A 25,600-nucleotide genomic window follows, 5' to 3' on the forward strand; every position below is an offset into this window, starting at 1 on the left:
AGTAGTCTGTTGGCGCCCTCTCCTGGAGGAATAGTTTGCTTGCTCTTGGACATTCTAAAAGAGAGGTCATGATAGACATTGAGCTTCTGAGCTCAATTGGGGACAGTCATGGGTGATGAATGTTTGCAACCTACTGCGAAGCCTCATACCGCAATATAAGGAACGTCAAATACTAAGAAAGGGCGGCCTATGAAAGAATTACTACTTTCAATAAGTACACTTAAACGGCTAATTGGGAATAGAAAAACTGTAAAAAGCCCTCTGAGAAAGCCCCCCTCTAACCTTTGATAGTAAGCTTTTCTGTAGTCTGCCTGTTGATGTATTTTCCGTTTGAACTGTGCACAACATGAAGAGACGGAACACTGGCGGCTTGTCACAATGCCCCCCGATGACATCACAATAGCGCTGCTGCCTAGAAAACAAGCTGCGCAGAAGAAGTTGTTCTTTGGGTGGGAGGGTGGGCTAGTGGAAGGAGGGGGCAATCTCTTTTTTTCCCGGGTGGTAGGGGGATGACAGGAGAAGGGAAGCGGGTGGTGAGAAAGGTACAGAGGGCAGGGTTTGGGGGCTGGGAAGGAAAGGGAAAAGATTAGGGTTTGGGGATGATGAAAGGGCTTTCTACGGGTAAGGATGGCAAAGGGTGGCAGTGACGGAAAGTCAGGCAACCTGTCCTGTCCGTCTTTTTGTATCGTGAATTGGAAAGACTGCAAGGGGGAGGGGAGTTGCTTGCGCCCTAAAGGAGGAGTTATTCAGATTCATTGCAGTGGGCGGCGGCTGCAAAACGCACCATTCTTCTTGTTTTGGCTCTGCAAAGCAGCCTTTTCAAGGGTTGGCTTGGGTGACAAAATGTCTTGTGTAGGCGTGGGTTTGTCTCCCTCTCGCTCTCTCTCCCTAAGATGTGTCCGGCATAGGCCAGGGTGCCACTCGAGGCCCAAACCAATTCTGGTTATCGCTTCTCGGCCTTTTGGCTAAGATCAAGTGTAGTATCTGTTCTTATCAGTTTAATATCTGATACGTCCCCTATCTGGGGACCATATATTAAATGGATTTTTAGAACAGGGAGATGGAAAAAGAGCTTGCTCTGTCCACTCCACGCATTGACCTGGTATTGCAGTACCTCCAGGAACGGTGCACCCCTTCTTAACCCAGTTTCCAAAAGCAGAACTCAATTCACCTGATTCATATTAGCCCGATTTAATGAATTGGAAGAAAGCATACGTCTTCATATGCACCTCAATTTGGCCCATTCACTTTTCACACTTCCTCCTTTTGTTTTTTATCTTTCACACTTTTGACTTTCTTTATTCATCCAAATAGCAAACTCATCACCACTCAACCTGACCAACTCGGCTATGTCCCCGTGCTGCAGTTCTCTGTCTTATCTAGATCATTTGCAATTGAATGGAATAGATCCCTTTTGGACAAAGTGGATTCACCTGCTGCTGCAGTGACCACAGGTGTGATAACATCTAGAATTGGCATCTGGTGCGATCTCTCCGCTTCCACTCCAAAGAAAGTTACCTGTTTATTCCTATCATGCATTGGTTTTTGGGGTTTTCTTTGAGTAATGATGATCTCTTTAGTAGTCTGTTGGCGCCCTCTCCTGGAGGAATAGTTTGCTTGCTCTTGGACATTCTAAAAGAGAGGTCATGATAGACATTGAGCTTCTGAGCTCAATTGGGGACAGTCATGGGTGATGAATGTTTGCAACCTACTGCGAAGCCTCATACCGCAATATAAGGAACGTCAAATACTAAGAAAGGGCGGCCTATGAAAGAATTACTACTTTCAATAAGTACACTTAAACGGCTAATTGGGAATAGAAAAACTGTAAAAAGCCCTCTGAGAAAGCCCCCCTCTAACCTTTGATAGTAAGCTTTTCTGTAGTCTGCCTGTTGATGTATTTTCCGTTTGAACTGTGCACAACATGAAGAGACGGAACACTGGCGGCTTGTCACAATGCCCCCCGATGACATCACAATAGCGCTGCTGCCTAGAAAACAAGCTGCGCAGAAGAAGTTGTTCTTTGGGTGGGAGGGTGGGCTAGTGGAAGGAGGGGGCAATCTCTTTTTTTCCCGGGTGGTAGGGGGATGACAGGAGAAGGGAAGCGGGTGGTGAGAAAGGTACAGAGGGCAGGGTTTGGGGGCTGGGAAGGAAAGGGAAAAGATTAGGGTTTGGGGATGATGAAAGGGCTTTCTACGGGTAAGGATGGCAAAGGGTGGCAGTGACGGAAAGTCAGGCAACCTGTCCTGTCCGTCTTTTTGTATCGTGAATTGGAAAGACTGCAAGGGGGAGGGGAGTTGCTTGCGCCCTAAAGGAGGAGTTATTCAGATTCATTGCAGTGGGCGGCGGCTGCAAAACGCACCATTCTTCTTGTTTTGGCTCTGCAAAGCAGCCTTTTCAAGGGTTGGCTTGGGTGACAAAATGTCTTGTGTAGGCGTGGGTTTGTCTCCCTCTCGCTCTCTCTCCCTAAGATGTGTCCGGCATAGGCCAGGGTGCCACTCGAGGCCCAAACCAATTCTGGTTATCGCTTCTCGGCCTTTTGGCTAAGATCAAGTGTAGTATCTGTTCTTATCAGTTTAATATCTGATACGTCCCCTATCTGGGGACCATATATTAAATGGATTTTTAGAACAGGGAGATGGAAAAAGAGCTTGCTCTGTCCACTCCACGCATTGACCTGGTATTGCAGTACCTCCAGGAACGGTGCACCCCTTCTTAACCCAGTTTCCAAAAGCAGAACTCAATTCACCTGATTCATATTAGCCCGATTTAATGAATTGGAAGAAAGCATACGTCTTCATATGCACCTCAATTTGGCCCATTCACTTTTCACACTTCCTCCTTTTGTTTTTTATCTTTCACACTTTTGACTTTCTTTATTCATCCAAATAGCAAACTCATCACCACTCAACCTGACCAACTCGGCTATGTCCCCGTGCTGCAGTTCTCTGTCTTATCTAGATCATTTGCAATTGAATGGAATAGATCCCTTTTGGACAAAGTGGATTCACCTGCTGCTGCAGTGACCACAGGTGTGATAACATCTAGAATTGGCATCTGGTGCGATCTCTCCGCTTCCACTCCAAAGAAAGTTACCTGTTTATTCCTATCATGCATTGGTTTTTGGGGTTTTCTTTGAGTAATGATGATCTCTTTAGTAGTCTGTTGGCGCCCTCTCCTGGAGGAATAGTTTGCTTGCTCTTGGACATTCTAAAAGAGAGGTCATGATAGACATTGAGCTTCTGAGCTCAATTGGGGACAGTCATGGGTGATGAATGTTTGCAACCTACTGCGAAGCCTCATACCGCAATATAAGGAACGTCAAATACTAAGAAAGGGCGGCCTATGAAAGAATTACTACTTTCAATAAGTACACTTAAACGGCTAATTGGGAATAGAAAAACTGTAAAAAGCCCTCTGAGAAAGCCCCCCTCTAACCTTTGATAGTAAGCTTTTCTGTAGTCTGCCTGTTGATGTATTTTCCGTTTGAACTGTGCACAACATGAAGAGACGGAACACTGGCGGCTTGTCACAATGCCCCCCGATGACATCACAATAGCGCTGCTGCCTAGAAAACAAGCTGCGCAGAAGAAGTTGTTCTTTGGGTGGGAGGGTGGGCTAGTGGAAGGAGGGGGCAATCTCTTTTTTTCCCGGGTGGTAGGGGGATGACAGGAGAAGGGAAGCGGGTGGTGAGAAAGGTACAGAGGGCAGGGTTTGGGGGCTGGGAAGGAAAGGGAAAAGATTAGGGTTTGGGGATGATGAAAGGGCTTTCTACGGGTAAGGATGGCAAAGGGTGGCAGTGACGGAAAGTCAGGCAACCTGTCCTGTCCGTCTTTTTGTATCGTGAATTGGAAAGACTGCAAGGGGGAGGGGAGTTGCTTGCGCCCTAAAGGAGGAGTTATTCAGATTCATTGCAGTGGGCGGCGGCTGCAAAACGCACCATTCTTCTTGTTTTGGCTCTGCAAAGCAGCCTTTTCAAGGGTTGGCTTGGGTGACAAAATGTCTTGTGTAGGCGTGGGTTTGTCTCCCTCTCGCTCTCTCTCCCTAAGATGTGTCCGGCATAGGCCAGGGTGCCACTCGAGGCCCAAACCAATTCTGGTTATCGCTTCTCGGCCTTTTGGCTAAGATCAAGTGTAGTATCTGTTCTTATCAGTTTAATATCTGATACGTCCCCTATCTGGGGACCATATATTAAATGGATTTTTAGAACAGGGAGATGGAAAAAGAGCTTGCTCTGTCCACTCCACGCATTGACCTGGTATTGCAGTACCTCCAGGAACGGTGCACCCCTTCTTAACCCAGTTTCCAAAAGCAGAACTCAATTCACCTGATTCATATTAGCCCGATTTAATGAATTGGAAGAAAGCATACGTCTTCATATGCACCTCAATTTGGCCCATTCACTTTTCACACTTCCTCCTTTTGTTTTTTATCTTTCACACTTTTGACTTTCTTTATTCATCCAAATAGCAAACTCATCACCACTCAACCTGACCAACTCGGCTATGTCCCCGTGCTGCAGTTCTCTGTCTTATCTAGATCATTTGCAATTGAATGGAATAGATCCCTTTTGGACAAAGTGGATTCACCTGCTGCTGCAGTGACCACAGGTGTGATAACATCTAGAATTGGCATCTGGTGCGATCTCTCCGCTTCCACTCCAAAGAAAGTTACCTGTTTATTCCTATCATGCATTGGTTTTTGGGGTTTTCTTTGAGTAATGATGATCTCTTTAGTAGTCTGTTGGCGCCCTCTCCTGGAGGAATAGTTTGCTTGCTCTTGGACATTCTAAAAGAGAGGTCATGATAGACATTGAGCTTCTGAGCTCAATTGGGGACAGTCATGGGTGATGAATGTTTGCAACCTACTGCGAAGCCTCATACCGCAATATAAGGAACGTCAAATACTAAGAAAGGGCGGCCTATGAAAGAATTACTACTTTCAATAAGTACACTTAAACGGCTAATTGGGAATAGAAAAACTGTAAAAAGCCCTCTGAGAAAGCCCCCCTCTAACCTTTGATAGTAAGCTTTTCTGTAGTCTGCCTGTTGATGTATTTTCCGTTTGAACTGTGCACAACATGAAGAGACGGAACACTGGCGGCTTGTCACAATGCCCCCCGATGACATCACAATAGCGCTGCTGCCTAGAAAACAAGCTGCGCAGAAGAAGTTGTTCTTTGGGTGGGAGGGTGGGCTAGTGGAAGGAGGGGGCAATCTCTTTTTTTCCCGGGTGGTAGGGGGATGACAGGAGAAGGGAAGCGGGTGGTGAGAAAGGTACAGAGGGCAGGGTTTGGGGGCTGGGAAGGAAAGGGAAAAGATTAGGGTTTGGGGATGATGAAAGGGCTTTCTACGGGTAAGGATGGCAAAGGGTGGCAGTGACGGAAAGTCAGGCAACCTGTCCTGTCCGTCTTTTTGTATCGTGAATTGGAAAGACTGCAAGGGGGAGGGGAGTTGCTTGCGCCCTAAAGGAGGAGTTATTCAGATTCATTGCAGTGGGCGGCGGCTGCAAAACGCACCATTCTTCTTGTTTTGGCTCTGCAAAGCAGCCTTTTCAAGGGTTGGCTTGGGTGACAAAATGTCTTGTGTAGGCGTGGGTTTGTCTCCCTCTCGCTCTCTCTCCCTAAGATGTGTCCGGCATAGGCCAGGGTGCCACTCGAGGCCCAAACCAATTCTGGTTATCGCTTCTCGGCCTTTTGGCTAAGATCAAGTGTAGTATCTGTTCTTATCAGTTTAATATCTGATACGTCCCCTATCTGGGGACCATATATTAAATGGATTTTTAGAACAGGGAGATGGAAAAAGAGCTTGCTCTGTCCACTCCACGCATTGACCTGGTATTGCAGTACCTCCAGGAACGGTGCACCCCTTCTTAACCCAGTTTCCAAAAGCAGAACTCAATTCACCTGATTCATATTAGCCCGATTTAATGAATTGGAAGAAAGCATACGTCTTCATATGCACCTCAATTTGGCCCATTCACTTTTCACACTTCCTCCTTTTGTTTTTTATCTTTCACACTTTTGACTTTCTTTATTCATCCAAATAGCAAACTCATCACCACTCAACCTGACCAACTCGGCTATGTCCCCGTGCTGCAGTTCTCTGTCTTATCTAGATCATTTGCAATTGAATGGAATAGATCCCTTTTGGACAAAGTGGATTCACCTGCTGCTGCAGTGACCACAGGTGTGATAACATCTAGAATTGGCATCTGGTGCGATCTCTCCGCTTCCACTCCAAAGAAAGTTACCTGTTTATTCCTATCATGCATTGGTTTTTGGGGTTTTCTTTGAGTAATGATGATCTCTTTAGTAGTCTGTTGGCGCCCTCTCCTGGAGGAATAGTTTGCTTGCTCTTGGACATTCTAAAAGAGAGGTCATGATAGACATTGAGCTTCTGAGCTCAATTGGGGACAGTCATGGGTGATGAATGTTTGCAACCTACTGCGAAGCCTCATACCGCAATATAAGGAACGTCAAATACTAAGAAAGGGCGGCCTATGAAAGAATTACTACTTTCAATAAGTACACTTAAACGGCTAATTGGGAATAGAAAAACTGTAAAAAGCCCTCTGAGAAAGCCCCCCTCTAACCTTTGATAGTAAGCTTTTCTGTAGTCTGCCTGTTGATGTATTTTCCGTTTGAACTGTGCACAACATGAAGAGACGGAACACTGGCGGCTTGTCACAATGCCCCCCGATGACATCACAATAGCGCTGCTGCCTAGAAAACAAGCTGCGCAGAAGAAGTTGTTCTTTGGGTGGGAGGGTGGGCTAGTGGAAGGAGGGGGCAATCTCTTTTTTTCCCGGGTGGTAGGGGGATGACAGGAGAAGGGAAGCGGGTGGTGAGAAAGGTACAGAGGGCAGGGTTTGGGGGCTGGGAAGGAAAGGGAAAAGATTAGGGTTTGGGGATGATGAAAGGGCTTTCTACGGGTAAGGATGGCAAAGGGTGGCAGTGACGGAAAGTCAGGCAACCTGTCCTGTCCGTCTTTTTGTATCGTGAATTGGAAAGACTGCAAGGGGGAGGGGAGTTGCTTGCGCCCTAAAGGAGGAGTTATTCAGATTCATTGCAGTGGGCGGCGGCTGCAAAACGCACCATTCTTCTTGTTTTGGCTCTGCAAAGCAGCCTTTTCAAGGGTTGGCTTGGGTGACAAAATGTCTTGTGTAGGCGTGGGTTTGTCTCCCTCTCGCTCTCTCTCCCTAAGATGTGTCCGGCATAGGCCAGGGTGCCACTCGAGGCCCAAACCAATTCTGGTTATCGCTTCTCGGCCTTTTGGCTAAGATCAAGTGTAGTATCTGTTCTTATCAGTTTAATATCTGATACGTCCCCTATCTGGGGACCATATATTAAATGGATTTTTAGAACCAGGGAGATGGAAAAAGAGCTTGCTCTGTCCACTCCACGCATTGACCTGGTATTGCAGTACCTCCAGGAACGGTGCACCCCTTCTTAACCCAGTTTCCAAAAGCAGAACTCAATTCACCTGATTCATATTAGCCCGATTTAATGAATTGGAAGAAAGCATACGTCTTCATATGCACCTCAATTTGGCCCATTCACTTTTCACACTTCCTCCTTTTGTTTTTTATCTTTCACACTTTTGACTTTCTTTATTCATCCAAATAGCAAACTCATCACCACTCAACCTGACCAACTCGGCTATGTCCCCGTGCTGCAGTTCTCTGTCTTATCTAGATCATTTGCAATTGAATGGAATAGATCCCTTTTGGACAAAGTGGATTCACCTGCTGCTGCAGTGACCACAGGTGTGATAACATCTAGAATTGGCATCTGGTGCGATCTCTCCGCTTCCACTCCAAAGAAAGTTACCTGTTTATTCCTATCATGCATTGGTTTTTGGGGTTTTCTTTGAGTAATGATGATCTCTTTAGTAGTCTGTTGGCGCCCTCTCCTGGAGGAATAGTTTGCTTGCTCTTGGACATTCTAAAAGAGAGGTCATGATAGACATTGAGCTTCTGAGCTCAATTGGGGACAGTCATGGGTGATGAATGTTTGCAACCTACTGCGAAGCCTCATACCGCAATATAAGGAACGTCAAATACTAAGAAAGGGCGGCCTATGAAAGAATTACTACTTTCAATAAGTACACTTAAACGGCTAATTGGGAATAGAAAAACTGTAAAAAGCCCTCTGAGAAAGCCCCCCTCTAACCTTTGATAGTAAGCTTTTCTGTAGTCTGCCTGTTGATGTATTTTCCGTTTGAACTGTGCACAACATGAAGAGACGGAACACTGGCGGCTTGTCACAATGCCCCCCGATGACATCACAATAGCGCTGCTGCCTAGAAAACAAGCTGCGCAGAAGAAGTTGTTCTTTGGGTGGGAGGGTGGGCTAGTGGAAGGAGGGGGCAATCTCTTTTTTTCCCGGGTGGTAGGGGGATGACAGGAGAAGGGAAGCGGGTGGTGAGAAAGGTACAGAGGGCAGGGTTTGGGGGCTGGGAAGGAAAGGGAAAAGATTAGGGTTTGGGGATGATGAAAGGGCTTTCTACGGGTAAGGATGGCAAAGGGTGGCAGTGACGGAAAGTCAGGCAACCTGTCCTGTCCGTCTTTTTGTATCGTGAATTGGAAAGACTGCAAGGGGGAGGGGAGTTGCTTGCGCCCTAAAGGAGGAGTTATTCAGATTCATTGCAGTGGGCGGCGGCTGCAAAACGCACCATTCTTCTTGTTTTGGCTCTGCAAAGCAGCCTTTTCAAGGGTTGGCTTGGGTGACAAAATGTCTTGTGTAGGCGTGGGTTTGTCTCCCTCTCGCTCTCTCTCCCTAAGATGTGTCCGGCATAGGCCAGGGTGCCACTCGAGGCCCAAACCAATTCTGGTTATCGCTTCTCGGCCTTTTGGCTAAGATCAAGTGTAGTATCTGTTCTTATCAGTTTAATATCTGATACGTCCCCTATCTGGGGACCATATATTAAATGGATTTTTAGAACAGGGAGATGGAAAAAGAGCTTGCTCTGTCCACTCCACGCATTGACCTGGTATTGCAGTACCTCCAGGAACGGTGCACCCCTTCTTAACCCAGTTTCCAAAAGCAGAACTCAATTCACCTGATTCATATTAGCCCGATTTAATGAATTGGAAGAAAGCATACGTCTTCATATGCACCTCAATTTGGCCCATTCACTTTTCACACTTCCTCCTTTTGTTTTTTATCTTTCACACTTTTGACTTTCTTTATTCATCCAAATAGCAAACTCATCACCACTCAACCTGACCAACTCGGCTATGTCCCCGTGCTGCAGTTCTCTGTCTTATCTAGATCATTTGCAATTGAATGGAATAGATCCCTTTTGGACAAAGTGGATTCACCTGCTGCTGCAGTGACCACAGGTGTGATAACATCTAGAATTGGCATCTGGTGCGATCTCTCCGCTTCCACTCCAAAGAAAGTTACCTGTTTATTCCTATCATGCATTGGTTTTTGGGGTTTTCTTTGAGTAATGATGATCTCTTTAGTAGTCTGTTGGCGCCCTCTCCTGGAGGAATAGTTTGCTTGCTCTTGGACATTCTAAAAGAGAGGTCATGATAGACATTGAGCTTCTGAGCTCAATTGGGGACAGTCATGGGTGATGAATGTTTGCAACCTACTGCGAAGCCTCATACCGCAATATAAGGAACGTCAAATACTAAGAAAGGGCGGCCTATGAAAGAATTACTACTTTCAATAAGTACACTTAAACGGCTAATTGGGAATAGAAAAACTGTAAAAAGCCCTCTGAGAAAGCCCCCCTCTAACCTTTGATAGTAAGCTTTTCTGTAGTCTGCCTGTTGATGTATTTTCCGTTTGAACTGTGCACAACATGAAGAGACGGAACACTGGCGGCTTGTCACAATGCCCCCCGATGACATCACAATAGCGCTGCTGCCTAGAAAACAAGCTGCGCAGAAGAAGTTGTTCTTTGGGTGGGAGGGTGGGCTAGTGGAAGGAGGGGGCAATCTCTTTTTTTCCCGGGTGGTAGGGGGATGACAGGAGAAGGGAAGCGGGTGGTGAGAAAGGTACAGAGGGCAGGGTTTGGGGGCTGGGAAGGAAAGGGAAAAGATTAGGGTTTGGGGATGATGAAAGGGCTTTCTACGGGTAAGGATGGCAAAGGGTGGCAGTGACGGAAAGTCAGGCAACCTGTCCTGTCCGTCTTTTTGTATCGTGAATTGGAAAGACTGCAAGGGGGAGGGGAGTTGCTTGCGCCCTAAAGGAGGAGTTATTCAGATTCATTGCAGTGGGCGGCGGCTGCAAAACGCACCATTCTTCTTGTTTTGGCTCTGCAAAGCAGCCTTTTCAAGGGTTGGCTTGGGTGACAAAATGTCTTGTGTAGGCGTGGGTTTGTCTCCCTCTCGCTCTCTCTCCCTAAGATGTGTCCGGCATAGGCCAGGGTGCCACTCGAGGCCCAAACCAATTCTGGTTATCGCTTCTCGGCCTTTTGGCTAAGATCAAGTGTAGTATCTGTTCTTATCAGTTTAATATCTGATACGTCCCCTATCTGGGGACCATATATTAAATGGATTTTTAGAACAGGGAGATGGAAAAAGAGCTTGCTCTGTCCACTCCACGCATTGACCTGGTATTGCAGTACCTCCAGGAACGGTGCACCCCTTCTTAACCCAGTTTCCAAAAGCAGAACTCAATTCACCTGATTCATATTAGCCCGATTTAATGAATTGGAAGAAAGCATACGTCTTCATATGCACCTCAATTTGGCCCATTCACTTTTCACACTTCCTCCTTTTGTTTTTTATCTTTCACACTTTTGACTTTCTTTATTCATCCAAATAGCAAACTCATCACCACTCAACCTGACCAACTCGGCTATGTCCCCGTGCTGCAGTTCTCTGTCTTATCTAGATCATTTGCAATTGAATGGAATAGATCCCTTTTGGACAAAGTGGATTCACCTGCTGCTGCAGTGACCACAGGTGTGATAACATCTAGAATTGGCATCTGGTGCGATCTCTCCGCTTCCACTCCAAAGAAAGTTACCTGTTTATTCCTATCATGCATTGGTTTTTGGGGTTTTCTTTGAGTAATGATGATCTCTTTAGTAGTCTGTTGGCGCCCTCTCCTGGAGGAATAGTTTGCTTGCTCTTGGACATTCTAAAAGAGAGGTCATGATAGACATTGAGCTTCTGAGCTCAATTGGGGACAGTCATGGGTGATGAATGTTTGCAACCTACTGCGAAGCCTCATACCGCAATATAAGGAACGTCAAATACTAAGAAAGGGCGGCCTATGAAAGAATTACTACTTTCAATAAGTACACTTAAACGGCTAATTGGGAATAGAAAAACTGTAAAAAGCCCTCTGAGAAAGCCCCCCTCTAACCTTTGATAGTAAGCTTTTCTGTAGTCTGCCTGTTGATGTATTTTCCGTTTGAACTGTGCACAACATGAAGAGACGGAACACTGGCGGCTTGTCACAATGCCCCCCGATGACATCACAATAGCGCTGCTGCCTAGAAAACAAGCTGCGCAGAAGAAGTTGTTCTTTGGGTGGGAGGGTGGGCTAGTGGAAGGAGGGGGCAATCTCTTTTTTTCCCGGGTGGTAGGGGGATGACAGGAGAAGGGAAGCGGGTGGTGAGAAAGGTACAGAGGGCAGGGTTTGGGGGCTGGGAAGGAAAGGGAAAAGATTAGGGTTTGGGGATGATGAAAGGGCTTTCTACGGGTAAGGATGGCAAAGGGTGGCAGTGACGGAAAGTCAGGCAACCTGTCCTGTCCGTCTTTTTGTATCGTGAATTGGAAAGACTGCAAGGGGGAGGGGAGTTGCTTGCGCCCTAAAGGAGGAGTTATTCAGATTCATTGCAGTGGGCGGCGGCTGCAAAACGCACCATTCTTCTTGTTTTGGCTCTGCAAAGCAGCCTTTTCAAGGGTTGGCTTGGGTGACAAAATGTCTTGTGTAGGCGTGGGTTTGTCTCCCTCTCGCTCTCTCTCCCTAAGATGTGTCCGGCATAGGCCAGGGTGCCACTCGAGGCCCAAACCAATTCTGGTTATCGCTTCTCGGCCTTTTGGCTAAGATCAAGTGTAGTATCTGTGAGGCTCGGCAGATGCAATGCACACTGGAAGGTTGCGCTTGCTAGTACTCTTGATGTATAGTATATTCATCTAGAGGAAAACATGGCCCTACCAGGATCGAGGCTATTATACTGAGTAAGTGTGGGGGCTATGGTGCAATGTGCCCCAGGACTGACGACCCTGGAGTGAGTCTGAGCTTGCTGGCTTGGGACCCCGGCGAGCCTTGGGCTCTGTAGCACACCGTACCTTGCCCTTTCATACTTTCTGAGCATATTGCTCTATCCCGGCCTTCTGGCTAGGAAGGGAAATTTTTATAATCATGGTCGGAGGTCCGTTCAGCTTTGGGCTGAGAAACCAACACCCGGTTGGAGGTCCGGGTCAGCTTCGGCTGAGAAACCAACACCCGGTTGGAGGTCTGGGTCAGCTTCGGCTGAGAAACCAACACCCGGTTGGAGGTCCGGTTAGCCTTGGGCTGAGAAACCAACACCGGTTGACGGTCCGGGCAGTTTCGGCTGCGAAACCAACAACTAGTAGCTCTCTACTCCACTTGGGTAAGATGCCTGGGTGGACGCTGGGAGCAACGACAAGGCTCAACCAGGCTTCGGCTTGGGGGAGCACCGAAGATCCCTGACCCTTGCTGTGGCCTTCTGGCTCGGAGGGACGGGGTTGATTTTTGGGGACCCTCTCCTCACGGAGGGGTCCACACGAATCCTAGCCTTTGCACTGTTTTTGGTGTGACTTCGGTCATGCATTTTTTGCGGTGCTTTGGAAAGCTTCATTAAATCAAAATCTGTTCTTATCAGTTTAATATCTGATACGTCCCCTATCTGGGGACCATATATTAAATGGATTTTTAGAACAGGGAGATGGAAAAAGAGCTTGCTCTGTCCACTCCACGCATTGACCTGGTATTGCAGTACCTCCAGGAACGGTGCACCCCTTCTTAACCCAGTTTCCAAAAGCAGAACTCAATTCACCTGATTCATATTAGCCCGATTTAATGAATTGGAAGAAAGCATACGTCTTCATATGCACCTCAATTTGGCCCATTCACTTTTCACACTTCCTCCTTTTGTTTTTTATCTTTCACACTTTTGACTTTCTTTATTCATCCAAATAGCAAACTCATCACCACTCAACCTGACCAACTCGGCTATGTCCCCGTGCTGCAGTTCTCTGTCTTATCTAGATCATTTGCAATTGAATGGAATAGATCCCTTTTGGACAAAGTGGATTCACCTGCTGCTGCAGTGACCACAGGTGTGATAACATCTAGAATTGGCATCTGGTGCGATCTCTCCGCTTCCACTCCAAAGAAAGTTACCTGTTTATTCCTATCATGCATTGGTTTTTGGGGTTTTCTTTGAGTAATGATGATCTCTTTAGTAGTCTGTTGGCGCCCTCTCCTGGAGGAATAGTTTGCTTGCTCTTGGACATTCTAAAAGAGAGGTCATGATAGACATTGAGCTTCTGAGCTCAATTGGGGACAGTCATGGGTGATGAATGTTTGCAACCTACTGCGAAGCCTCATACCGCAATATAAGGAACGTCAAATACTAAGAAAGGGCGGCCTATGAAAGAATTACTACTTTCAATAAGTACACTTAAACGGCTAATTGGGAATAGAAAAACTGTAAAAAGCCCTCTGAGAAAGCCCCCCTCTAACCTTTGATAGTAAGCTTTTCTGTAGTCTGCCTGTTGATGTATTTTCCGTTTGAACTGTGCACAACATGAAGAGACGGAACACTGGCGGCTTGTCACAATGCCCCCCGATGACATCACAATAGCGCTGCTGCCTAGAAAACAAGCTGCGCAGAAGAAGTTGTTCTTTGGGTGGGAGGGTGGGCTAGTGGAAGGAGGGGGCAATCTCTTTTTTTCCCGGGTGGTAGGGGGATGACAGGAGAAGGGAAGCGGGTGGTGAGAAAGGTACAGAGGGCAGGGTTTGGGGGCTGGGAAGGAAAGGGAAAAGATTAGGGTTTGGGGATGATGAAAGGGCTTTCTACGGGTAAGGATGGCAAAGGGTGGCAGTGACGGAAAGTCAGGCAACCTGTCCTGTCCGTCTTTTTGTATCGTGAATTGGAAAGACTGCAAGGGGGAGGGGAGTTGCTTGCGCCCTAAAGGAGGAGTTATTCAGATTCATTGCAGTGGGCGGCGGCTGCAAAACGCACCATTCTTCTTGTTTTGGCTCTGCAAAGCAGCCTTTTCAAGGGTTGGCTTGGGTGACAAAATGTCTTGTGTAGGCGTGGGTTTGTCTCCCTCTCGCTCTCTCTCCCTAAGATGTGTCCGGCATAGGCCAGGGTGCCACTCGAGGCCCAAACCAATTCTGGTTATCGCTTCTCGGCCTTTTGGCTAAGATCAAGTGTAGTATCTGTTCTTATCAGAACAAACTGAGCTAGCTACACTTGACGAGATACGATCAGGGAGACGAGCTCCGAAGCCCAGCCGAGACCGGAAGAGGGAGATCGGACGGAAGAAGAGCTTGGCAGAAAGAAGCAAGAAGACGAAGGCTCGGAGAAGACTTGGGGAGACCAGAGGAACTTCGAGGAGGAACACAGCGGGAGAAGACACCCGGAGAAGAATCCAAGATCCAGCTCCGGGAACTCAAGCAGGAACCAGCCATGGCAAGCAAGCCAGAGAAGGCAGCCAAGAAGGCTCAGGACCCAGGGACCTCCAGGAAGGCTCATCCAGAGGCTTCTTCGGCCCAAGAGGCCCCTACCTCCGACGCCAGCCAGCCGGAGGGAGCCCGGACGCCGCCTGAAAAGGCTCCAACCCTGGAGCCTTGGATGCGGCAGACGGTCGCCCTGAAGCTAAAGGCGGTGGATGGTAGGTTGCCGGACATGTCCAGCGACGTGTTCTGCAAGAAGATGATTCTGGATCAGGGCTTCTCCAGGGCGGAAACCCTGAGTGTCCAGACCTTCATGACTGGCATTTTTCTGGTAACCTTTGCCACGGTGAATGCCTGCAGGAGATACTGGGAGGCGATGAACGCAGCGATGCCGGACTCCCCTTTTCATTCTTTTTTAGGATCCTGTCCTATACAGAGGGATGAGAAGAGGATCACGGTCTCCATGCGGAACCCGCACACCCCAGGAAGAGACATCTCCACGTTCCTGGGACGTCTCTGCACAGTGGTGAGGGAGCCATCCCACATCCTTAACGGCAACGGATTCTGGACGGGTAAGTGGTCAGTAACCGTTCGACTCTACAGGGAACCAGCATCCGAGGATGGTCTCCAGCACCTGCCCCCGACATTCTCTCTGGGAAACTCCTTTGGTCTCATCTACTACCCGGACATGCCACACAACTGCAGGAAATGTGGCGGGAAAGGGCATTCGATGAAGACCTGCAAGGAGGACGCCTGCAGGGTTTGCCGGGTGACGGGACACAGCTCCAAGGACTGCCCAAAGAAGAAGACTTGCAACCTATGTGGACAGGCGGACCACCTTTACAAGGACTGCCCACAGCGGGAGAAATCCTGGGCAAGGGTTGCCGCGGTGACCCAGTATCGGGTAGTCACAGCTTCGTCGACCAAGGCAGCTACGACCAAGGCCACAGAGGCCAAGGACAAGGCGGCCAAGAACCCGGCGACCGTGGCTCCAGCCGATGCCCCAGCAGCCACGGAGTCCAGGAAAAAGGGTAAGAAAACTGTTGCCCCCTCCCTGGTCCCCCCCCCTGTCACCCCTGTCCAAACCCCTCCCCCCCCGGCCAACCCTACTGAGGATTCCACTACCTCCACCTCATTCCCCTACTCCTCAGTTGGTCTCCTCACCCCCCCCCCAAAGCCCACTCTCCCTCCCCAGACCATGAGAGCAGAGGACCTCAGCACTCTTGCACTTTTCACCGAGGAGGATTTTCCAGCTCTTGTCTCCTCAGGTACAGGCCAAAGGAAAAGGAAGGTGGAAGATAGTCCTGTCGCAGAACCTTCCAAGCTGTTCATTGTGGATCCCAATCCACCCCAGGAAGAGGAGGATGGCCTCCTCCCAGAACCGGACGTGTTGGAGCAGATGGTGGAGTCCCTTGTGGCCGAAGAAGAAATGGAGGAGTCGGAAGCCACTGAGGCACCATCCCTGCTCGATCAGCTAGAAGAAGAGGGTCTGCTGGAGATACCCTTACCAGCAGGTGCCAAAGAGGAAGAACCGCCCGACCGGAGTGGTAACTAAGGCACACCGCCTGCGCTAACTTTCTCTTTCCTCCAATGACTGCTAACATTAACACCTTTTCCATTAATGTTAGGAGCATCAGAGACAAGTTCCGACGTCAGACAATTTTTGCGTTCCTTAACACTCAGTCTAGTGATGTATTTTTCCTGCAGGAATGCTCCCTTCCCTCCTCTAGGTCCTTCAACCATCTGGCCAGGGAGTGGACCCATGGCCCATCCTACTGGTCCGGCGGAGGCGACTGTAGGTCCGCGGGGGTTGCCGTGCTGATCAGGGGAAGCGCCTTCACATTGGACTCTGTTCAGGAAATCGTCTGCGGCAGGTTACTGCTCGTGGATGGCACCTGGGCGGGAGAACCTGTCAGGTTCATCAATGTGTACGCTTCTCCTGTGAAGAGCGATCGACTGGAGCTCCTCCAAGCCCTGCGCCCTCAGCTCGCTACCGCCAGGACGGTAGTGATGGCCGGGGATTTCAACTGCCCGATTGAGGAGGATGGACGCAGTTCTGGAACGGCTGCCAAGTTGGACGTCACATCCAAACTGCTCATTGAGATGGTGACCGAAGCCTCTCTTGTGGACGTTGTTGGCTCCATCGGACACGGATCCGTGAACTATTCATGGTGCCGATCCGATGGCTCGCTGCGTTCCAGGATTGACTTTGTGTTTACCTCTCGGGCGGTTGGGCGGAGTGGGCACTCGATGGTCCCCTGCTTCTTCTCTGACCACAGAGCCATTCACTTTCAAGGTGTGCTGGGCCATGGCTTCCCCATTGGCCCGGGCTCCTGGAAGCTGAACTGCTCTCTGCTGGAAAAGGGTGAGATTCTGGAGGAGCTTAGAGCTGCCTACTCCACGTGGCGGGCCTACAAGGCGGGCTTCCAGTCTGTTTCTGACTGGTGGGAATACGTTAAACTCGAGTTCCGTTTCTTCTTTCAGGCAAAGAGTCAACAACAGGCGGGTCTGAAGAGGAGGGACTTCAGGAGACTCCAGCGTGAGCTGCGTTCCCTGCAGGACCTTCTTCGATGCGGCTGGGACGTGAGAGAGGAGCTGGAGGAGACTAAGAGGAGCCTGAAAAGGCACTTCGAGGAGGAGTCCGAGCGAATTGTCTTCCGTTCCAAAGTGGAGAACCTGGAGAAGGGTGAGAAATGTAACTCGTTCTTTTTCAGGAAACTCCACGCCGGTCACACGCCCATGAATGAACTACGAGACGAGAGTGGCAGCATGCGACGCGGGAAAGAGAACGTGATGAAGGTCGTCAGCGACTTCTACAGCGAACTCTACGCCCGCAAGACTACTGACCCCGAGGCCGCCGATAAGTTCCTGTCAGGTATCACTAACCATCTTGACCCTGCAGACGCGGCGGCCATGGATGTTCCTCTGACGGTGGACGAGCTGCTCTCGGCCGCCAAATCCTTTAGTTCTGGCAGGACACCGGGCAGTGACGGCCTCCCAGCAGAGCTCTATGTAGCGCTGGGAGACCTAATCTGTCCGGACCTGTTAGGGCTGTATGAGGAGATGGTGGTGGAGGGCAGAATGCCTCCATCTCTGAGGGAAGGAATGGTCACGATCCTGTACAAGCGTAAAGGAGAGAGGTGCGACCTGAAGAATTGGCGTCCCATCACCCTTCTGAACGTCGACTACAAGATCCTGGCCAAGACGATGGCAACGAGATTGAAGACTGTTATCGGACGGATCATCCACCCGGATCAGACCTGCGGCATCCCCGGACGTCGCATCGCAGACAGCCTGGCTCTCATGCGGGACACGGTCGAGTACATCAAAGCCCGCCGGGTGCACGCAGCCCTGATCTCTTTGGATCAGGAAAAGGCCTTCGACCGTGTTTCCCATGAGTTCCTGGGCAAAGCTCTGCACAGGTTAGGTTTGGGTAACATGTTTTGCTTGTATGTCCAACTAATGTATTTTGATATTCACAGCTCGGTGTTGGTAAACGGCTGGAAGACTGACCCCTTCCCGGTCCTCTCAGGGGTCAGACAAGGCTGTCCTCTGTCACCTCTTCTTTTTGTTTGTGTTATAGAACTCTTTGCAGAGGCTATCCGGCGGAATGGAGAGATCAGAGGGATCACCGCACCAGGACCAGAACGCTTCGAGGTCAAGTGCTCGCTCTACATGGACGACGTGACCGTCTTCTGCGCGGACCGGCGCTCAGTCGACACCCTCGTCCAGACCTGTGAGACCTTCGGACGGGCTTCGGGAGCCAAAGTCAACTGCGGGAAGTCGGAAGCCATGCTCTTCGGGGACTGGCAGCCGGCCTCTTCCGCCCCCTTCCCTTTCAGCATCCAGCCGGATTTCATCAAGGTTCTTGGAGTCTGGTTCGGGAAGGAAGGAGCAGCCCTCAAGTCCTGGGAGGAACGCTTGACCAAGATCACCCAACGGATCGGTCTGTGGAGCCTCAGACGCCTCACCTGTGAGGGCAAAGCACTGGTCCTGCGTAACGAGGTACTGCCCGTGCTGCAGTACACGGCCCAGGCCTGGCCCCCCCTTGCCACCGTGTGCAGGGCCATTACCAGGACGGTGTTTCGTTTTGTCTGGGGATCCAAGATGGACAGAGTAAAGCGGAGCATCATGTACAAGGATCCTCGCAAGGGTGGGAAGGGCGTACCCGATATCCCCACCCTCCTGCGATCCTCCTTCGTATGTGACTGCGTTCGCCGAACTCTGCGAGTCAAGAGAGGTTCCGCGGGTGGGTCCATGTCTCGCTTCTTCCTGCTCCCCCTTTGGAGACGGTTAGGCTGGGACAAGTGGGACAGCTCCTTCCCCTACAACTGGACGGCGCCATGGTTCTACGGAGACGTGGTTCGGTTTGTGAGGGAACACCAACTGGAGGGACTCAAGCCTGATTTGTGGAAGCCAAAGACTATCCACAAACTCATCAGAGCCAAGGACGAAATGGAGAACATTCCAGGACTTCATCACGACACACTGGAGACTGTTTGGACAAACGTGTCATCGGCTGGATTGACCAACGGGCACAAGGACTTGTCATGGATGGCGATACAGGGCGGACTGCCCGTCCGGTCATTCATGCACGCCCGGAACCTGTGCAAAACCCGGTACTGCCCAAGGTGCCCCTTCGTGGAGGAAACATCGCTGCACGCCTTTTGGGACTGCCGTTTCGCACAGCGCCTGTTGGTTGCCCTGGAGGATGACCTGAGGAACTCCGTCCCCAGAGGGAGCCTATCGTACCATTCCGTACTTTATGGACTCTTCCCTGGGACTCACACCGTTGGAGCCATCCAGGAGGCTTGGCGCCTTATGAACTGCTTTAAGGACGCTATTTGGGTCGCCAGGAACCGGCTCATCTTGAAGAGGGAGAGGATGTCTATCCAGGATTGCCGCAGGCTGATCCACAGCCTGCTCAGAGACTATTCCATCATGGACAGTCCGGACGACAGCGCCGAGGAGGAGGTTTAGACCTCTTCCATGCCCCCTCCCTCCTTTTCCCGTTATGTGCGTCTTTCAATAAAGCTTCGGGCCTGTGATTTCCCCACCCTATCCCCCTTTTCCCCTACCCCCATCCCCCAATCGCCGGTTCGTCGTTATTTATTGTCTAACTTTTTCTTTCAGCTTGAGTGTTATGGATAAGCATAGGAGCGTGATGTATAGTTTAGTGCGTCGTACTCTATGGCTATGTAAGAAGGATTGTATATTTCTGTGTGTACGGGGCTGCGGCACTGTACACGGTTTGTTACCTTTTTGTGAGTAGTGCATGATAATAAAGATGCTGTTAAATCAAAATCTGTTCTTATCAGTTTAATATCTGATACGTCCCCTATCTGGGGACCATATATTAAATGGATTTTTAGAACAGGGAGATGGAAAAAGAGCTTGCTCTGTCCACTCCACGCATTGACCTGGTATTGCAGTACCTCCAGGAACGGTGCACCCCTTCTTAACCCAGTTTCCAAAAGCAGAACTCAATTCACCTGATTCATATTAGCCCGATTTAATGAATTGGAAGAAAGCATACGTCTTCATATGCACCTCAATTTGGCCCATTCACTTTTCACACTTCCTCCTTTTGTTTTTTATCTTTCACACTTTTGACTTTCTTTATTCATCCAAATAGCAAACTCATCACCACTCAACCTGACCAACTCGGCTATGTCCCCGTGCTGCAGTTCTCTGTCTTATCTAGATCATTTGCAATTGAATGGAATAGATCCCTTTTGGACAAAGTGGATTCACCTGCTGCTGCAGTGACCACAGGTGTGATAACATCTAGAATTGGCATCTGGTGCGATCTCTCCGCTTCCACTCCAAAGAAAGTTACCTGTTTATTCCTATCATGCATTGGTTTTTGGGGTTTTCTTTGAGTAATGATGATCTCTTTAGTAGTCTGTTGGCGCCCTCTCCTGGAGGAATAGTTTGCTTGCTCTTGGACATTCTAAAAGAGAGGTCATGATAGACATTGAGCTTCTGAGCTCAATTGGGGACAGTCATGGGTGATGAATGTTTGCAACCTACTGCGAAGCCTCATACCGCAATATAAGGAACGTCAAATACTAAGAAAGGGCGGCCTATGAAAGAATTACTACTTTCAATAAGTACACTTAAACGGCTAATTGGGAATAGAAAAACTGTAAAAAGCCCTCTGAGAAAGCCCCCCTCTAACCTTTGATAGTAAGCTTTTCTGTAGTCTGCCTGTTGATGTATTTTCCGTTTGAACTGTGCACAACATGAAGAGACGGAACACTGGCGGCTTGTCACAATGCCCCCCGATGACATCACAATAGCGCTGCTGCCTAGAAAACAAGCTGCGCAGAAGAAGTTGTTCTTTGGGTGGGAGGGTGGGCTAGTGGAAGGAGGGGGCAATCTCTTTTTTTCCCGGGTGGTAGGGGGATGACAGGAGAAGGGAAGCGGGTGGTGAGAAAGGTACAGAGGGCAGGGTTTGGGGGCTGGGAAGGAAAGGGAAAAGATTAGGGTTTGGGGATGATGAAAGGGCTTTCTACGGGTAAGGATGGCAAAGGGTGGCAGTGACGGAAAGTCAGGCAACCTGTCCTGTCCGTCTTTTTGTATCGTGAATTGGAAAGACTGCAAGGGGGAGGGGAGTTGCTTGCGCCCTAAAGGAGGAGTTATTCAGATTCATTGCAGTGGGCGGCGGCTGCAAAACGCACCATTCTTCTTGTTTTGGCTCTGCAAAGCAGCCTTTTCAAGGGTTGGCTTGGGTGACAAAATGTCTTGTGTAGGCGTGGGTTTGTCTCCCTCTCGCTCTCTCTCCCTAAGATGTGTCCGGCATAGGCCAGGGTGCCACTCGAGGCCCAAACCAATTCTGGTTATCGCTTCTCGGCCTTTTGGCTAAGATCAAGTGTAGTATCTGTTCTTATCAGTTTAATATCTGATACGTCCCCTATCTGGGGACCATATATTAAATGGATTTTTAGAACAGGGAGATGGAAAAAGAGCTTGCTCTGTCCACTCCACGCATTGACCTGGTATTGCAGTACCTCCAGGAACGGTGCACCCCTTCTTAACCCAGTTTCCAAAAGCAGAACTCAATTCACCTGATTCATATTAGCCCGATTTAATGAATTGGAAGAAAGCATACGTCTTCATATGCACCTCAATTTGGCCCATTCACTTTTCACACTTCCTCCTTTTGTTTTTTATCTTTCACACTTTTGACTTTCTTTATTCATCCAAATAGCAAACTCATCACCACTCAACCTGACCAACTCGGCTATGTCCCCGTGCTGCAGTTCTCTGTCTTATCTAGATCATTTGCAATTGAATGGAATAGATCCCTTTTGGACAAAGTGGATTCACCTGCTGCTGCAGTGACCACAGGTGTGATAACATCTAGAATTGGCATCTGGTGCGATCTCTCCGCTTCCACTCCAAAGAAAGTTACCTGTTTATTCCTATCATGCATTGGTTTTTGGGGTTTTCTTTGAGTAATGATGATCTCTTTAGTAGTCTGTTGGCGCCCTCTCCTGGAGGAATAGTTTGCTTGCTCTTGGACATTCTAAAAGAGAGGTCATGATAGACATTGAGCTTCTGAGCTCAATTGGGGACAGTCATGGGTGATGAATGTTTGCAACCTACTGCGAAGCCTCATACCGCAATATAAGGAACGTCAAATACTAAGAAAGGGCGGCCTATGAAAGAATTACTACTTTCAATAAGTACACTTAAACGGCTAATTGGGAATAGAAAAACTGTAAAAAGCCCTCTGAGAAAGCCCCCCTCTAACCTTTGATAGTAAGCTTTTCTGTAGTCTGCCTGTTGATGTATTTTCCGTTTGAACTGTGCACAACATGAAGAGACGGAACACTGGCGGCTTGTCACAATGCCCCCCGATGACATCACAATAGCGCTGCTGCCTAGAAAACAAGCTGCGCAGAAGAAGTTGTTCTTTGGGTGGGAGGGTGGGCTAGTGGAAGGAGGGGGCAATCTCTTTTTTTCCCGGGTGGTAGGGGGATGACAGGAGAAGGGAAGCGGGTGGTGAGAAAGGTACAGAGGGCAGGGTTTGGGGGCTGGGAAGGAAAGGGAAAAGATTAGGGTTTGGGGATGATGAAAGGGCTTTCTACGGGTAAGGATGGCAAAGGGTGGCAGTGACGGAAAGTCAGGCAACCTGTCCTGTCCGTCTTTTTGTATCGTGAATTGGAAAGACTGCAAGGGGGAGGGGAGTTGCTTGCGCCCTAAAGGAGGAGTTATTCAGATTCATTGCAGTGGGCGGCGGCTGCAAAACGCACCATTCTTCTTGTTTTGGCTCTGCAAAGCAGCCTTTTCAAGGGTTGGCTTGGGTGACAAAATGTCTTGTGTAGGCGTGGGTTTGTCTCCCTCTCGCTCTCTCTCCCTAAGATGTGTCCGGCATAGGCCAGGGTGCCACTCGAGGCCCAAACCAATTCTGGTTATCGCTTCTCGGCCTTTTGGCTAAGATCAAGTGTAGTATCTGTTCTTATCAGTTTAATATCTGATACGTCCCCTATCTGGGGACCATATATTAAATGGATTTTTAGAACAGGGAGATGGAAAAAGAGCTTGCTCTGTCCACTCCACGCATTGACCTGGTATTGCAGTACCTCCAGGAACGGTGCACCCCTTCTTAACCCAGTTTCCAAAAGCAGAACTCAATTCACCTGATTCATATTAGCCCGATTTAATGAATTGGAAGAAAGCATACGTCTTCATATGCACCTCAATTTGGCCCATTCACTTTTCACACTTCCTCCTTTTGTTTTTTATCTTTCACACTTTTGACTTTCTTTATTCATCCAAATAGCAAACTCATCACCACTCAACCTGACCAACTCGGCTATGTCCCCGTGCTGCAGTTCTCTGTCTTATCTAGATCATTTGCAATTGAATGGAATAGATCCCTTTTGGACAAAGTGGATTCACCTGCTGCTGCAGTGACCACAGGTGTGATAACATCTAGAATTGGCATCTGGTGCGATCTCTCCGCTTCCACTCCAAAGAAAGTTACCTGTTTATTCCTATCATGCATTGGTTTTTGGGGTTTTCTTTGAGTAATGATGATCTCTTTAGTAGTCTGTTGGCGCCCTCTCCTGGAGGAATAGTTTGCTTGCTCTTGGACATTCTAAAAGAGAGGTCATGATAGACATTGAGCTTCTGAGCTCAATTGGGGACAGTCATGGGTGATGAATGTTTGCAACCTACTGCGAAGCCTCATACCGCAATATAAGGAACGTCAAATACTAAGAAAGGGCGGCCTATGAAAGAATTACTACTTTCAATAAGTACACTTAAACGGCTAATTGGGAATAGAAAAACTGTAAAAAGCCCTCTGAGAAAGCCCCCCTCTAACCTTTGATAGTAAGCTTTTCTGTAGTCTGCCTGTTGATGTATTTTCCGTTTGAACTGTGCACAACATGAAGAGACGGAACACTGGCGGCTTGTCACAATGCCCCCCGATGACATCACAATAGCGCTGCTGCCTAGAAAACAAGCTGCGCAGAAGAAGTTGTTCTTTGGGTGGGAGGGTGGGCTAGTGGAAGGAGGGGGCAATCTCTTTTTTTCCCGGGTGGTAGGGGGATGACAGGAGAAGGGAAGCGGGTGGTGAGAAAGGTACAGAGGGCAGGGTTTGGGGGCTGGGAAGGAAAGGGAAAAGATTAGGGTTTGGGGATGATGAAAGGGCTTTCTACGGGTAAGGATGGCAAAGGGTGGCAGTGACGGAAAGTCAGGCAACCTGTCCTGTCCGTCTTTTTGTATCGTGAATTGGAAAGACTGCAAGGGGGAGGGGAGTTGCTTGCGCCCTAAAGGAGGAGTTATTCAGATTCATTGCAGTGGGCGGCGGCTGCAAAACGCACCATTCTTCTTGTTTTGGCTCTGCAAAGCAGCCTTTTCAAGGGTTGGCTTGGGTGACAAAATGTCTTGTGTAGGCGTGGGTTTGTCTCCCTCTCGCTCTCTCTCCCTAAGATGTGTCCGGCATAGGCCAGGGTGCCACTCGAGGCCCAAACCAATTCTGGTTATCGCTTCTCGGCCTTTTGGCTAAGATCAAGTGTAGTATCTGTTCTTATCAGTTTAATATCTGATACGTCCCCTATCTGAGGACCATATATTAAATGGATTTTTAGAACAGGGAGATGGAAAAAGAGCTTGCTCTGTCCACTCCACGCATTGACCTGGTATTGCAGTACCTCCAGGAACGGTGCACCCCTTCTTAACCCAGTTTCCAAAAGCAGAACTCAATTCACCTGATTCATATTAGCCCGATTTAATGAATTGGAAGAAAGCATACGTCTTCATATGCACCTCAATTTGGCCCATTCACTTTTCACACTTCCTCCTTTTGTTTTTTATCTTTCACACTTTTGACTTTCTTTATTCATCCAAATAGCAAACTCATCACCACTCAACCTGACCAACTCGGCTATGTCCCCGTGCTGCAGTTCTCTGTCTTATCTAGATCATTTGCAATTGAATGGAATAGATCCCTTTTGGACAAAGTGGATTCACCTGCTGCTGCAGTGACCACAGGTGTGATAACATCTAGAATTGGCATCTGGTGCGATCTCTCCGCTTCCACTCCAAAGAAAGTTACCTGTTTATTCCTATCATGCATTGGTTTTTGGGGTTTTCTTTGAGTAATGATGATCTCTTTAGTAGTCTGTTGGCGCCCTCTCCTGGAGGAATAGTTTGCTTGCTCTTGGACATTCTAAAAGAGAGGTCATGATAGACATTGAGCTTCTGAGCTCAATTGGGGACAGTCATGGGTGATGAATGTTTGCAACCTACTGCGAAGCCTCATACCGCAATATAAGGAACGTCAAATACTAAGAAAGGGCGGCCTATGAAAGAATTACTACTTTCAATAAGTACACTTAAACGGCTAATTGGGAATAGAAAAACTGTAAAAAGCCCTCTGAGAAAGCCCCCCTCTAACCTTTGATAGTAAGCTTTTCTGTAGTCTGCCTGTTGATGTATTTTCCGTTTGAACTGTGCACAACA

General features: G+C 48.7%; 11 non-coding genes and 3 pseudogenes across 11 annotated transcripts; all 14 read left to right on the forward strand.

Moving 5' to 3' along the window:
• Window positions 1-945: 945 nt before the first annotated feature.
• Window positions 946-1,136, forward strand: LOC142261534 (U2 spliceosomal RNA). The gene has a single exon (XR_012729160.1). It is a non-coding gene; the product is annotated as a U2 spliceosomal RNA (small nuclear RNA).
• Window positions 1,137-2,523: 1,387 nt separating this feature from the next.
• On the forward strand, window positions 2,524-2,714 carry LOC142261546 (U2 spliceosomal RNA). Its single transcript, XR_012729166.1, has one exon. It is a non-coding gene; the product is annotated as a U2 spliceosomal RNA (small nuclear RNA).
• Window positions 2,715-4,101: 1,387 nt separating this feature from the next.
• LOC142261558 (U2 spliceosomal RNA) lies at window positions 4,102-4,292 on the forward strand. The gene has a single exon (XR_012729177.1). It is a non-coding gene; the product is annotated as a U2 spliceosomal RNA (small nuclear RNA).
• Window positions 4,293-5,679: 1,387 nt separating this feature from the next.
• Window positions 5,680-5,870, forward strand: LOC142261570 (U2 spliceosomal RNA). Its single transcript, XR_012729188.1, has one exon. It is a non-coding gene; the product is annotated as a U2 spliceosomal RNA (small nuclear RNA).
• A 1,387-nt stretch (window positions 5,871-7,257) lies between these two features.
• On the forward strand, window positions 7,258-7,449 carry LOC142261531 (U2 spliceosomal RNA). The gene has a single exon (XR_012729157.1). It is a non-coding gene; the product is annotated as a U2 spliceosomal RNA (small nuclear RNA).
• Window positions 7,450-8,836: 1,387 nt separating this feature from the next.
• Window positions 8,837-9,027, forward strand: LOC142261584 (U2 spliceosomal RNA). The gene has a single exon (XR_012729195.1). It is a non-coding gene; the product is annotated as a U2 spliceosomal RNA (small nuclear RNA).
• A 1,387-nt stretch (window positions 9,028-10,414) lies between these two features.
• Window positions 10,415-10,605, forward strand: LOC142261596 (U2 spliceosomal RNA). Its single transcript, XR_012729196.1, has one exon. It is a non-coding gene; the product is annotated as a U2 spliceosomal RNA (small nuclear RNA).
• Window positions 10,606-11,992: 1,387 nt separating this feature from the next.
• Window positions 11,993-12,198, forward strand: LOC142261589 (U2 spliceosomal RNA; annotated as a pseudogene).
• A 563-nt stretch (window positions 12,199-12,761) lies between these two features.
• Window positions 12,762-12,957, forward strand: LOC142261559 (U2 spliceosomal RNA). Its single transcript, XR_012729178.1, has one exon. It is a non-coding gene; the product is annotated as a U2 spliceosomal RNA (small nuclear RNA).
• A 1,387-nt stretch (window positions 12,958-14,344) lies between these two features.
• Window positions 14,345-14,434, forward strand: LOC142261586 (U2 spliceosomal RNA; annotated as a pseudogene).
• A 5,440-nt stretch (window positions 14,435-19,874) lies between these two features.
• Window positions 19,875-20,077, forward strand: LOC142261540 (U2 spliceosomal RNA; annotated as a pseudogene).
• Window positions 20,078-21,464: 1,387 nt separating this feature from the next.
• Window positions 21,465-21,655, forward strand: LOC142261602 (U2 spliceosomal RNA). Its single transcript, XR_012729199.1, has one exon. It is a non-coding gene; the product is annotated as a U2 spliceosomal RNA (small nuclear RNA).
• Window positions 21,656-23,042: 1,387 nt separating this feature from the next.
• On the forward strand, window positions 23,043-23,233 carry LOC142261603 (U2 spliceosomal RNA). Its single transcript, XR_012729200.1, has one exon. It is a non-coding gene; the product is annotated as a U2 spliceosomal RNA (small nuclear RNA).
• Window positions 23,234-24,620: 1,387 nt separating this feature from the next.
• On the forward strand, window positions 24,621-24,811 carry LOC142261532 (U2 spliceosomal RNA). The gene has a single exon (XR_012729158.1). It is a non-coding gene; the product is annotated as a U2 spliceosomal RNA (small nuclear RNA).
• Window positions 24,812-25,600: the final 789 nt, after the last annotated feature.

The sequence above is a fragment of the Anomaloglossus baeobatrachus genome, unplaced genomic scaffold (assembly GCF_048569485.1).
Source record: "Anomaloglossus baeobatrachus isolate aAnoBae1 unplaced genomic scaffold, aAnoBae1.hap1 Scaffold_226, whole genome shotgun sequence".
In the NCBI taxonomy this organism is placed as follows: Eukaryota; Metazoa; Chordata; class Amphibia; order Anura; family Aromobatidae; genus Anomaloglossus; species Anomaloglossus baeobatrachus.